The following is a 13,746-nucleotide window of genomic DNA, read 5'->3' as shown; positions in this document are numbered from 1 at the left end:
ATTTCACTTTTAAAGCCTTAAACATGAAGTAGATTAAAATGCATCTTTTACAGATATGAGGCAACATGGTTTGTTAAGAAGTATATAGGCTCTGAAGCCAGAGTGCCTGGGTTCAAATTCTGAGTCTACCACTTTATAAGCTGTGTAAACACAGACTGGTTACATAACTCCTCTGTGCCTCAGTTTGGTAGTAAAATGGAGATAATGATAGTACCCATCTCAGGGGACTGCAATGAGAGCTAAATGAATTAAAATCTTTGATGTGTTTAGAATAGTGTTTTGCACATATTAAATGCTATAAAGTTACTTGTTAAAGGCATAAAATAAATAATTATGATTCTCTGCATGCATCTCATCATAACGTCCTGAAAAATAACATTATGTAGAGAAACTCCCAGCCAGACTGGAAAGGAGAAGGAAAGAAAAAGAAAACACTTCCACTTCTGGGAGAAAGAAAGAGGAAGTCATGAAAGGGACAGAGCAAGGTCATCAAATTCCAGACCTCCACGGGATATGGGGCATGAACTGCAGAGACACTCAAATAAATATCAAAGAACAAGATCAAAGCTAGTGCCCACTCTTCCAAGTGGTACCTGAGGGTCACTCAGTCTCTCCGAAGCCTTGCCCTTCAGCCTGGGACCACATCCAATATGGTGCAACAGCAGTAGTGCAGCACAATCAGAGGGAAGTATATAGAAAAACCTCTCCCACATTGTATGTGGTATGAAGAAAACCCAGATGTTTTTTAATACTCCCACCCAAGGGAGACGACCGGTACCATAAAAGAGACCTCGCATCAGGAAATAGATATTTCTGAGGGCAAGGACTTCAAGGCAGAGGCAAGGACAGAGTTTGCAACCAGCAGTTGCAGATGGCATCATAGACCCAATGACCAGGTAGGATCAAATACCAGCAACAAGTTCAAGAGAAAGAGACCAATGCCAAAGACAAGGAGGATGACGTCTTTCAATAATAGGGTGAAATGACTTAGAAGACTAGCCATGGGCTCCTGCAAACACACCCAAGCCTCTCTCTCTAGCCAACCTAAAGTCTTACCTACTCAGGTATACTGGGGGCCATGTTAAGGAGAAGAAGGTGGAAGCACAAGAATTGTGACAGGTTGAAGATTGGCCCAAATAAGACTGTTTTAAAACAAAAGAGCCTCTTTTTAACTAGAAGAGAATAAATTACATTTAATTAGACAATTTAAGTAAAACACACACACCCCCTCTTTGAACCCAGCTAGATGAAGAGGCTCAGGAGCAATACGAAAGTAGCTAGAGATCATGAAGAATCTATATTTTCTTTGTTCATTTCAGAAATGACATATAATTATCAACTCTCCCACATAATTTTTTTTAATTTGGGATCACATTTTACATATAATGTGTTCCCTTAAGAATATTTTTTTAAAAACCTTTTCCCCATAGCATTCTTCCAAAGTGGTTTTGATAACAAATAAAATTTCATAAAATAAGCATAATTTATTTCACCAATCTTCTACAATTAGATACTTAAGTTGTATTCAATTTTTAATGCTATAATTAATGATGCAATAATTATTTTAGTTACATCTCTATTTCTTTATAACATGTTTTTCATTGTAGAATTCTTGAATTGAGGGAATACATAGTTTGTAGCTTTTGATACATATTCTCGAGTTGTCCTCTAGATAAAGCTCAAACTCCATAGTTAAAAAAAAATCTATTATGATCTGGTTCTTGCTTCGCTGTGCAGCTTAAATTCTCTCTACCCTCATCCACCCCAAACCGTACACTTTAGCTAGACTCTACACTCTAATACTGTTAGAAGCTTGCACTTGTCTCTCTTCTTACTGGGCCAGTTTCCCTCGTTCCTTCAACTTCTCTTTTGCCTGGGTGAATTCTCCTCTTTGTTCAGGTCTTAGCTGAAACGTCATCTCCTCCTCACCATGCTCAACACCTGCTTGTACCTCACACACAACCGTGTTGAGTCCTTTCCAAATGATCACTTGATTTCCTTAGGAAATTAATAAATCTTCCCAACTGAAGAAATAATCTTATCTGAGTAGTAATATAAATAAAAAATATGTAAATAAAAACAGAATTATATGAGTAGCTACTAAGTGCCAGGCTCTGTTCTAGGCACTAGGAGCACAAGCATAAGAAAGACATAGTCCTGGGGCTAGCCTAGTGGTGTAGTGGTTAAGTTCATGCACTCCAGTTTGGTGGCCCAGGGTTCGCAGATTCAGATTCTGGTCACTGACCTACACACTGCTCATCAAGCCATGCTGTGGCAGCATCCCACAAACAAAATAGAGGACGATTGGCATAGATGTTAGCTCAGCAACAATCTGCCTCAAACAAAAAGAGGAAGATTGACAACAGGTATTAGCTCAGGGCCAATCTTCCTCACCAAAAATAAAAAATAAAATAAATAAAATAAAAAAGACAAAAAATTAATTTAAAAAAACTTCCCTGAAAAAAAAGGAAAGAAAGACATGGTCCAGTGACTACAAATGTCTAAAAAACACTTGATTCAAATACAATCTCATTGGAGGTCAAGTAAACACCAATTATGACACAATACCATTTTTCTCCTATAAATCTTGCCAAATTGTTTTAAATGAATGAACTCTTACGATAATGAAAATGTAGGAAAATAGGCACCCTCATACCTAACTGGAGAGAATGCAAATTGTTATAGCTGTATGGAGGGTAATAATTATTTAAAAATCTACTAAAATAATTTTACTGTATATAGTGAAGCAGAAAATACCCTTAAATATACAAAGGTTTTCATGCTAAAATTTTACTGTATCTGTAGATGGCAAAAGATTGAAACCCAAAATGTTAGCAATGGTGTGTTTGGGGTGAGGGGGGGTTACTTTTTTAACTTGAATATTCTCACGTGTTCTAACTTTTCTACAATAAACAGCTATTTTATAATGAGGAAAAAAGTCTTTATAAAAACCATAGTCTCTTAACCTTAATCAGCCTCTTCCAAGTCACATTGTGAATATTTCTTTCTTCAGAAAAATGCTGTTTATCTCTGCCTTTTATTTCTTGACAGCAAACAACGACTTTATGGGGAAGAAGAACCCCTCCACCACGTGTGATTTAATTTTCTCTCTTACTGAAGCTTATGAGTATTTTTGAAAGATTAGATAAATTATGTTTCCTGGTTTATCTTTATTTTCATGTTTATTTGGCCTCTTCAAAGAATTCTAATAGAAATCACTCTGCAGACAAGTCTTAGTTTTTGTTTGAATTTCAGTTGTAATGAGATATTTTTTGATATACATTGATGTTGATCCAACCTCTTAGGAGATTTTGGTGTGGGAGACGTTCTATTATACATTTTTTAATTCATTATGTGAAATGAAACCATCTGTAACCTTTTCAAAGCAAAAACTCAAAGACGCAAAGTCATCTGATAATGAAAGCAATAAAATTGGACATGAAAATACTGGCGGTCAGCATCGTCTAAGAGAACACTAACCAGGAAGATTCATAAACCTTAGTTAGATAGTCTCTCCCCACCACCATTAAGTCATTGTCAAGCAAATGCAATCAGATTTGAGTGGCACTAATAACAAACTGCTGGAAACTGGACCAGATTCTCAAAAACTTTCAAGATTATTCACTTAATAGCTAGAGACTAAAAACACTAGATATAATCAATCTGGGACAACCAGTTACAATCGGTGACTTGAGCCATCTGGCCAAGCTCTCACTTCTTTTAGGTCACCACTTGGCAACTTCATTAGCATTAAGCTCTGAGTTATCATTTGAAATGATGTGGAAAGCAGTATTTCTGTCATGAGCAAGACAAAATAAAGGATAGCTAGAGATATAGATTCCACTCTTGTTACATGCTGTTGCATGTTGAAATTAAGACATGGTGGAGCATTTACATGCTTGACTTAAAGATGACTTGCTACATAAAATATTTAACTAGCCCTATTTTCAGACCTGCTAGTTAAAGAGTTCCCTTCCTCCTAAAAAATATACCACCTTCTGAAGATTTATGCAAATAATTATCATCCAAAGGCAGTAACAATAATTTATTATTAGAAGCTTTCCATAGCTCTTTTGTCTACAGAATTTCAGCAGTGATATAAAGTTTTCTCCTTCAATTTCTCTGGTGTCTTGCTACTCAAAGTTTGGTCGCTACACCAGTAGCAATGGGATCACCTGTAAGCTTGTTAGAAATGCTGAATCTCTTGGTTGGCCTGGTGGCACAGCAGTTAAGTTCACACGCTCAGCTTCGACAGCCTGGAGTTCGCCAGTTGAGATCCCGGGTGCAGACTTACACATCACTTGTCAAGCCATCTTGTGGTAGGCGTCCCTCATATAAAGTGGAGGAAAATGGGCATGGATATCAGCTCAGGGCCAGTCTTCCTCAGCAAAAAGAGGAGGATTGGCCACAGATGTTAGCTCAGGGATAATCTTCCTCAAAAGAAAAAAAGAAATGCAGAATTTCAGGCTTACCCCAGAACTACTAAATATGAATATGCGTTTTAACAACATTGCCAAGTGATTCATATGCACATTAAATTTTTGCAGGTATCAGAATCATCTAGAGTATTTATTAAAACACAATCCCTCATCTCACCCTGAGTTTTTAATTCACTAAGTCTAGAGTGGAATAAAGAATTTGCATTTCTAAAAAGTTCTCCATGATGTTATGCTGATGGCCTGGGGACCACAGTTTGAGAACCACTGCTCTGGACTAGAGGATGCTTTGTGTTGACCCTAGTTTAGAACATATTATGCATATTTCAAGCAAGATAATGAAGGTAGGACTCTAAGTTTAGACACATTCCATTGAATAGCTACTAACTTGATTGATTAAAAATATATTTGACCATATGTCTGTACAAAAACCTACACACATGTTTATAGTAGGCTTATTCATAATTGTCAAAACTTGGAAGTAACCAAAACATCCTTCAGTAAGTGAATGAACAAATAAACTCTGGTACAACCAGACAATGGAATACTACTCAGCCCTAAAAAGAACTGAGCTATCAAGCCATGAAAATACATAGAGGAAACTTGCACATTACGAAGTGAAAGAAGTCAATCTGAAAAAGTTACATACTGTATGATTCCAAATCTATGACATTCTGTAAGTGGTAAAACTATAGAGAAAATAAAAAGATCAGTGGTAGCCAGGGATAGTGGGGAGAGGAAATGAATAGGCAGAGCACAGAGGAGTGTTAGAGCAGTGAAAATACTCTGTATGATACTCTAATGATGAATACATGTCATCATGTTTGTCCAAACCTATAGAATGTACAACACCAAGAGTGAATACTGAGATAAACTACGGACTTTGGGTGATAATGATGTGTCAATGTAGATTCATCCTTGGTAAAAAACAAAACAAAACAAAACAACACAATGTATCATTCTGGGGAGTGATGTCGATAATAGGGGAGGCTATGCATTTGTGGAGATGGGAGGTACATGGGAAATCTCTGTACCTTCTTCTCAATTTTGCTGTAAACCTAAAACTGCTCTAAAAGAATAAAGTCTCGATAGATAAATAGATGATGATGATCACAGACAGATAGATAGATAGATGATAGAAGTGTTTTCTAGCTACAATGTATATATGTACAATATATATATATTTGACTCATATAATACATACATATGGGAGGGAGGGGCTGCCCAATTCACTAGGATTCTCCCAATCACAGTGGCTGTGCTCCTTGTCCTCTCTCCTGGCAACATGGATGGCTGGAACCAAGGTAGAGATAACATACTCTGTCTTATCTAGTCAAATTCTCCCATCCAAAGAATTTGAGAATCTGAATAAAGACAAGGCCTCTATTTCCTGTGTCTTCCCAGACTCGGTTGTTTAGTACTTCAACGAATCCTGTAAGCTGCCAATATTCCTCCAATAATTTATTTTCCCCCAAGTTTGCAGAATTATCTGAAATGCTTTTATTCATATTTTTTTTTCAAGAACCATTTCTTCCATGAGTTCTTTTTCGGTTTTGTTCTATAATGTCTGAATAAAGGATCCATGAGCAAGTGCCAGAGAGTATAAACAATGAAAACAGCACCTCTTATGCAACCCCAGTGGCCATCATCCTTGTTCTCCATTGTTCATTGTCTGTTGAATAAAGACTGCATACCCTCTGGGGAAAGCCTAGATAGGGATTCTGTTGGTGTTGGTACAATGCCTAGAACTGACGGTCACTGTGGAGCCCAGCTCTCCCACACCTTCCCTTTTGTGGGTAGAGAACAGTCATAAACATGCTCAGATGGGACTCCATGAGAGTGAGGGAAAGCAGTATGGAAATCAGCAGGAAAAAGGGAGGGTGAAACGTACCAGGAGCAGAAAAAAACAACACCTTGCTCCAGCGGTTTGAATGAGGCGCTCCCACCTGGTAGAATATGCCACGATTCCATCTTTGAACTAAGTCTTGGTGCTTGGTAAGGACGTTCACTCTGAGCAGGAACTCAGTGTAAGAGATTGCATCATAGTTGAACTAAAAAAGTGGTAACTGTCTGAGGTGATGGATATGTTAATTAGTTTGTTAGTGGTGATTATTTCACAATGTACATGTACATCAAAACATCAAGTTGGACACCTTAAATATGTACAATTTTTATTTATCAATTATACTTCAATAAAGTGAAAAAAATAACTAAAGTGTTCTATGGGGATCACTAGCCTATATGCAAGATTTCCAAACGCAAAAATAGTCTGATTCACCACCACTAACACTATCACCACCATAAACGATTTCAACGTTTAATCTCTTCAACTTTTCACAGCTTAGTGTCATATGAGTGAACGAGATGTTAAGAAACAGCACTCTCCACACCACTAATTAGCACCACATAGTGTACCATTAACCTCGAAATGAAATCCTTTAATTGGCTGTTTCTTCTGCTGAGGCTTAAAAACATTTTGAGCTAGTCAGTGCTGAAACCGACAAACAAATTCATAGAACAATGCATGAGCATGGAGACCACATGGGTTACTAATAAAGATGGGGCAGGAAGAAACGCTATTTGCCTCAGATTTCAAGGTAGTTGTTTCTTCCTTTCCTTTCCTCACACACCTGTAGAATTTTATGGATGAAGAGAATTTGAAGATAAATCATAGCAGGGAGGGTATAAACCCCTAAATTTCTGAATTTCCTCACAACAGACACTGTGACTGAAAGTTGTAGGCCTGATATTCATGAGGCCCCAGAACACCTCTCTTATTCCCCTCAGCTGGAATGGAACTGTGAAAAGCCTTGTCCTCTTGGTCTCCCCCAAAAGGATTTTCCTCAAATACTGGCTGATGGAGTGGCTCCTCCATTTCCAGAAGCTTGAGAATTTCCACCCTTCATCTGGAGGTCCTAATAAAAATATCCTGTGGCAAGTTGCTGCTACCTCCCTATCACACCCAAAGAATTCATGAGGAGGCAAACAGGAGCCTCTGGAGATTGCGATTTGAAGAAGTGTATTGCACTCTACTTTTCTGAAAGGAAGACTTGAGGATAAAGACAAAGCAGTTAAGAAATGAAAGAAAAAGTAACCCACGTGTTAGCTGAGGCCTCTCTGGCCCCTAGAGAATTGGGTATGATTGATTCAAGGCCCCATTCTCATGTTCTATGAAAGCCCAAATCCTTCTCCAAGATAACTGTAAATTCCAGTGAGGGAGGTGTAGGATGTAGGGGACTAACATGTTATGGATCATCTGTGGCTGCAAGCTATGGCTTCTTCAGTTGGCTGATTACTTTGCTATCTCAAACATGCTGTGTCTTCTGAACTGCAGCAACTCTTAGCAGAAATCAGCATCTGTCTTAATTTCCTCACACAGCACATGCACATTCTCTCTCTCTCTGTCACTATCTCGCTGTCTCTCTAACTCTTCTCTCTCTCTCATTCTCTCTCACACACACGCACACCACATCTTGCTAGGAAATGACTGAATTTGGCATATTTTAAGATTTTTCCAGATCTGGAGGAGGAATTTTCAAAGATCTCTGAGGACTCCTCTACCAGTTATCATTAATAGCTGCCTTGATCTCTATTTGACCCTCAGCCTCAGACTGTCTTGCTTATGCCACTTCTCTTCCTCCTCCTCTCTCCTCCTCATTTCCTCTTTCTCAGGAGCAACAACATACTCTTTTTACTGCCTCATGCAAAGCAGTTTAGCCTTTACTGCCTTGACTCCTGTCTTCACTGTGTCCTCAGGATCTCAACTGCTACTCAAGCATAGAACTTCAGCACAGTGGCTCTTAAGTATGGTCTCCAGAACAGCAGCATCAGCACCACCTGAGATCTTGCTGGAAATGAAAATTCTCACACCCCACTCCAGAATTATTGCATCAGAAATGCTGAAGGTGGGCCTAGAAATCTGTTTTAACACACCTACCAGGTGATTCTGATGCAGACTAAAGTTTGAGAACCATTGCTTTATGAATAACAGTTAAGGGACTGGTGGGGGAAAGGTGCCAACAAAAGAGATGGAGAAAGAAAGTTTCTACGGTAGAATACTGCTTTCAATGGCAGTGCCAACAAGTGGCTTGAAGAAAGGGAAGCTTAGCCATCACACCACCACCCCCTAATCTCTTATTACTTTACCAATGTTGCTTCAAGACAAATGTCCCATCTCCCAGTTCCCACTAGATTGCCACACTCCTCCCCCTTGCACCTTTATAAAAAAGTTTGAAGCTGCCAGTGATTGCTTTAATGTCATTGTAGCCATTACATAGGCTGATAACATAAGATTCAAAGATGGTGTATTTATAATCAAAAAATAATTGTTAAAGATAGATACAAAAATAATAATAGGATAGTTAAGCACAAATACTGTGGAAACCAAACAGGATGGTTGACAGTGACTGATTAGTTCTAGCTTTGGTTTATATTACAAATCATAGACTCTCTCTGTGTTTCTTTTGTATAACTAAGTTGGAGCACTGAGCAAATAATATATTCAAAGGAGAGGATGGGAGAATAGAATGGATGTTGTTTAAGAGTACAAACTTACAATGAGTAATGAACAGGCCCTAGAGACCTAATGCACAGTATGGTGAATATAGATAGCAATATTGTGTCGTAATCATCAAATCTGCTGAAAGACTAGAACTTGATTATTACAACAACTAAGAAGAAAAGATAATTATGTAATGTGATAGAAGTGCTAATTATCCCTACAATGGCAATTATATTACAATATATGAATGTACCAAAATTAACATGTTGTACACCTTAAATTTACAAAATTTTATGTGTCAAATATATTTCAATTAAGGGAAAAAAAGGACATGCCAGGTTGGCTTCAAATTCTAACACTGAATCATTATGGATATTGGCCATTGAGTGATTATTTTGTGACATATCACAGCACAAAGGTTTTGGGACGCCTCCATGCATGATCAAGGTCAAGCATTGCAAAAAACCTCACAAAAGGAATCATATAGCCAGCAGCCTCAGGGGAAAAAAAAGGCAAAGAAGTGTGTGGGAGGGGAAGATGGAGAAACTCAGAAAGTCCCACGCCTTGGGTTCTCCTCTACCCCAATTAGACAAAGCAAAACAAACATCCTTCATATTTAGGCAATTCAGTGATCTGTCTCTTGGCCTTAATTAATTGTTTTATGCTCATTATGCTGTTATAATTATAAAAGCAAAGGTAATCTGTAGGATTTTTCAGTCATGGTAAATATAGTCTCCTGATTTTCTAATGTATTTTATATGCCTTCCTAAATATTGATATTTGGATTAGTTATATATTGCTGTATAACAAATTAATGCAAAGTTTAGTGGCTTAAGACAACAAATATTTATTATCTCACAACATTTTGGGGTTCAGGAATCTGGGAGTAACTTGGCTGAGCAATTGTGGCTTAGGTTCTCTCATGACTTTACAGTCAAGATATGAGCCAAAGCCATATTAGAAAGCTTGACTGATGTTGGAGGATTCACTTCCAAGAAGGCTTAACCACATGGGGCTTTTTGCAGGAAGCCTTGGTTCCTGACCATCTGGGCATCTTCATATGGCTGCTCACAAGATGGTAGCTAACTTCCACCAGAGTGAGTATTCCAAGATAGTGGTGCCCTTTCTGACCTCGTTTCTGAATTTGCATATTCTCAATCCCACTTAATTCTTTTTGGTAGAAGTGGGCCAGTAAGTACAGCCCACATTCAATAGGATGGGAATTCGGCTCCACCTCTCGAAGGGAGGAGTATCAAAGAATTTGTGGACCTACTTAAAACCACCACAACACTTTTAAATATGTATTGGATTTTTCTCCATAGCTATTTCACATTCCTTCAAAAGTGTTTTACAAAACTCAACCATAATCAGGAGTAGTGTTTGCACAAATCTACACATGTAATAAAATGGCATAGAGCTATACACATTTGTAAAATGTCAATTTCGTGGGTTTGATATTGTCCTATATATTTAATTAAAATGTGCATGTGACTGCTCTGTACTACCTTTGTGACTTCTTGTGAATCTGTAACTATTATATGTAATATTCTTGAAATGACAAAATTTTAGGAAAAAAGAACAGATTAGTGGTTGCCAGTGATTGGGGAGTGGGGGAGAGTAGGGGTGGAAGGGAGGTGAACTTGGCTAGAAAAATGCAATGTGAGAGATCCTTGTGGTGATATGTTTTCATCTTGACTGCTGTGTAGTAGTGGATACACAAACCTACACATGTGATAATATTACATAGAACTAAACACACACACATACACAAAGGAGAACAAATAAATCCAAGGATATCAATAGAATTGGTGCATTTTATCAATCTCAGTATCTTACTTGTGATGTTGTTCTATTGCAACATGTGAGCATTGGGGAAATCTAGGTAAACTGTCTTCAGTAATAGAATCTCTCCATGTGAATTTACAATTATCTTAATATAGAAAAGTTTAATTTAAAAATTATATCCTCATAAACCTGTCTTTATAGGCAAATGTAACATCTGTGAAGACATTCTTACTGAAAACTTAACTAAAATACCTCTGCAGCATGTTTGGCTCTCACAATAATGTTATTTAGAAGGTTTCAACAAAGATGCAAAGGGGGAGTATTCGAGTCCCTTTTAGTGGAAAGTATGATTGCCAATGCCTGAAGGAATCGCATGATTACTAAAGATTTAGAACTTCCCAATAATGAAAAGTATTGCTCTAACCTGGATCCCTGGTAGAAAATGCATGATAAGCAAAAGACTGCAAACTAGTAGAAAGTCAAATATATTTTCTTTTAAGGAACTAACATTCACAATAAAATTAGCACAGCTTGCTTCAAACCAGCCTGTGCATTCAAGTGTACATAAGACCTGAACTATCTTAACAGATTCTCCAGGCAGTCATTTTAAGCCAGTTTTGTCTTCAGTCTATACAGGAATATATGTACATATATATATGTCTGTCAGTCATTAAGTCTGTCTGTTTGTCTGTTCTATGATGTAGCTGTGTTCCTATTTCTAGCTCTGCATCAACCAGCTTGACTGTATTATTATTAATTCAGCTTTTTATTCTTGTGGAATTGAACATTAACTCCTCAAGTTTCCTTTGGGAATTTTAAAATTAATGTATTTTCTTTCTGGTAAATGCCAGGTGTTCTAATCCTTTACTTGATATTGCCAATATTAGGGAGTTAACAGACATAAGTTGGTTTTTTGCCCATCAACCTGACTGTAATTAATTGCCCTTACAGCTTAGCATTTATAATAAGTAAGGATAAAACAAATTAAATTTACTTTTGTTAAAGTTTAGATAACTCAGATTTATGAAAGCTATTATGCAAAGTTTTTGATATTTCTTATCCAGACTATTATTAGAACTTTTAAGAAATGCTTATTTTTGAATCATGTTTTGCATGTAAAAAAATTATAAAGAAATAAGTTAAATATTGAAATTTATTGTTTTCAGGTGATAAGATTCACAATAATGTTAATTTTCTTTTTTATCAAAAATGTCTTATTTTCCAAATTTGCTACTCCAAGCATATACTACTCTTTAAGTCAGAAAATATATTCTTGAAAACATTGACATATATTTAATTTTGTGTGATGATAGTCATGTAAAAATAATATGCCCAGCAAAACGATTAAAAGGAAAACATCCAAATGCCAACAGTGATTCTTTTCTGTTGAGCTTTTGATGATGTTGTCTTCTATTTTTCCAATTTCTCACATTTTGCATCATGCATCATTTCTTAATTTTGTAATGAAAGGTAGTATAAAACATATTTATACCACCCCCTCAATGCTTTATTCTTCTCAGATACCAGATTAGCCATAGTCGCCCTTTATGAAATCTCAGCTCTTGTTGTCAACAGAAGAATTGACCAGTAGACAGAGATTTACATCTATATTAGTCACTGAGCAAAGAATAAGAAGCAAATAACCAAACCCATAAAGAAGCTTAATAACCACAAAAAAAATCAAATGAAGGATACATTAGTTGACACATGACAATATATGATTTTCCACAGAGATTATTCATAGCATAAATATTTCCTCTTACCTTCTTCCAATACCAATAAAAGTAGCTCAGAGCAAAGTGAAGGACATTGACATGGGGGTGGTTAAAGAGAAAGGTGGATTTTCTAAAAGTAGAGGTTACCACAGAGGCAAGATCAGACAGTGAGTATTTACCTTTCAGACAGTGCAATTTATGTATCAAACTACAAGGGCTCTAATCCCTCAAAGCAATTTTGAAAGCCTCAGCAGCTCCCACATGCCAGATACCCAAATGCAAAATGCAAAACATTATACTTAAGAGGGAAATATAATCATCAGAGGAAAACAACTGTTGAATCAATACTGAGTAGAAAAAAAAAAAACTTGCAACAATGGTTCAGTTTCAGAAGAGTTACACTAGCTGTTGGTTCCCAAACTGGCTCCTGTACACAGAGGGCAAGAAGAGATGGAAGAAAGAGGTAGGCCCCTCCAGATAGGTAGGTAACAGGTTTAATAATCAAGCAAACTTAATTATGAGGCTTGTCTTGGGCAGGCTACAAGATGAGTAGGTCTCTACACCCACGTGCTAGAATCTTAAAAGTTTATATAGAGGCCTTAACTGGGTTCAGTCATGTATACTGTCCAGACAGTGTCAACAACACCTTACTCTCTCAGGGCCACATCCTTGAAACTGCTCCTGGTGTGGCAACGGTGGGTGAAACATACTTTCCAAGGATGGGGAGAGGGTGAGGATCCTCTGATTGCCCAAGTCCAGCTTGAGGGCCAACTGATGGTCATGTCCTCTCTATGACTTCCTCCAACACTGGCTAAATTAAAACTTAGCCATAACTTTGCATAACCTTATCTTGATTTTCTCAATTGTAGTAGACCTTGAGGAACATCAAATAATTTTTGAGTAAAACTAATTGAAAATAATATCAAGTGCTGATTTATCATTTATCAATTGCTTTCTGCTTTTGTCTGAGTTTCTCAGAAAATAGAATCTAAGGCAAAAGCCTACATGCTACTCCTTTATTAAGGAGTACAATCCCAGGGAAGCAGGAGTGAGAGAAAGAGGAAGGGAACCAAAGAAGGAGAGAAAGCAAATGCAGGTAGCTTACATAGCCTCTTGAATTGTTCCATCTTCTGTAACCATCTTCCAATAGGCTGTATAAATTACTATCTCAAAACAATCTACCCAAAGAGAGAAAGGAAGAAAAATTTATCCACTGGTTAACATCTCTTTCATTGATCAAAGTTTTTCCCCACTGACATTGACTCCCTTGTACCCCTGGGTTTCACATGCATAGGGACTAAGTGGGTCC

At 37.3% G+C, this 13,746-nt stretch overlaps 1 long non-coding RNA gene across 1 annotated transcript; it reads right to left on the bottom strand.

Annotated features, from left to right (window-relative positions):
* Positions 1-4,026: 4,026 nt before the first annotated feature.
* LOC139082068 (uncharacterized) lies at positions 4,027-12,610 on the bottom strand. Its single transcript, XR_011537775.1, has 2 exons — positions 12,486-12,610; positions 4,027-4,434 (listed from the first exon to the last, which is right to left on the bottom strand). It is a non-coding gene; the product is annotated as an uncharacterized lncRNA (long non-coding RNA).
* Positions 12,611-13,746: the final 1,136 nt, after the last annotated feature.

The sequence above is a fragment of the Equus przewalskii genome, chromosome 2 (genome assembly GCF_037783145.1).
Source record: "Equus przewalskii isolate Varuska chromosome 2, EquPr2, whole genome shotgun sequence".
Taxonomy (NCBI): Eukaryota; Metazoa; Chordata; class Mammalia; order Perissodactyla; family Equidae; genus Equus; species Equus przewalskii.
Note: the sequence above shows the minus strand (reverse complement) of the source record. Positions and strands in the feature narration are given on the sequence as shown.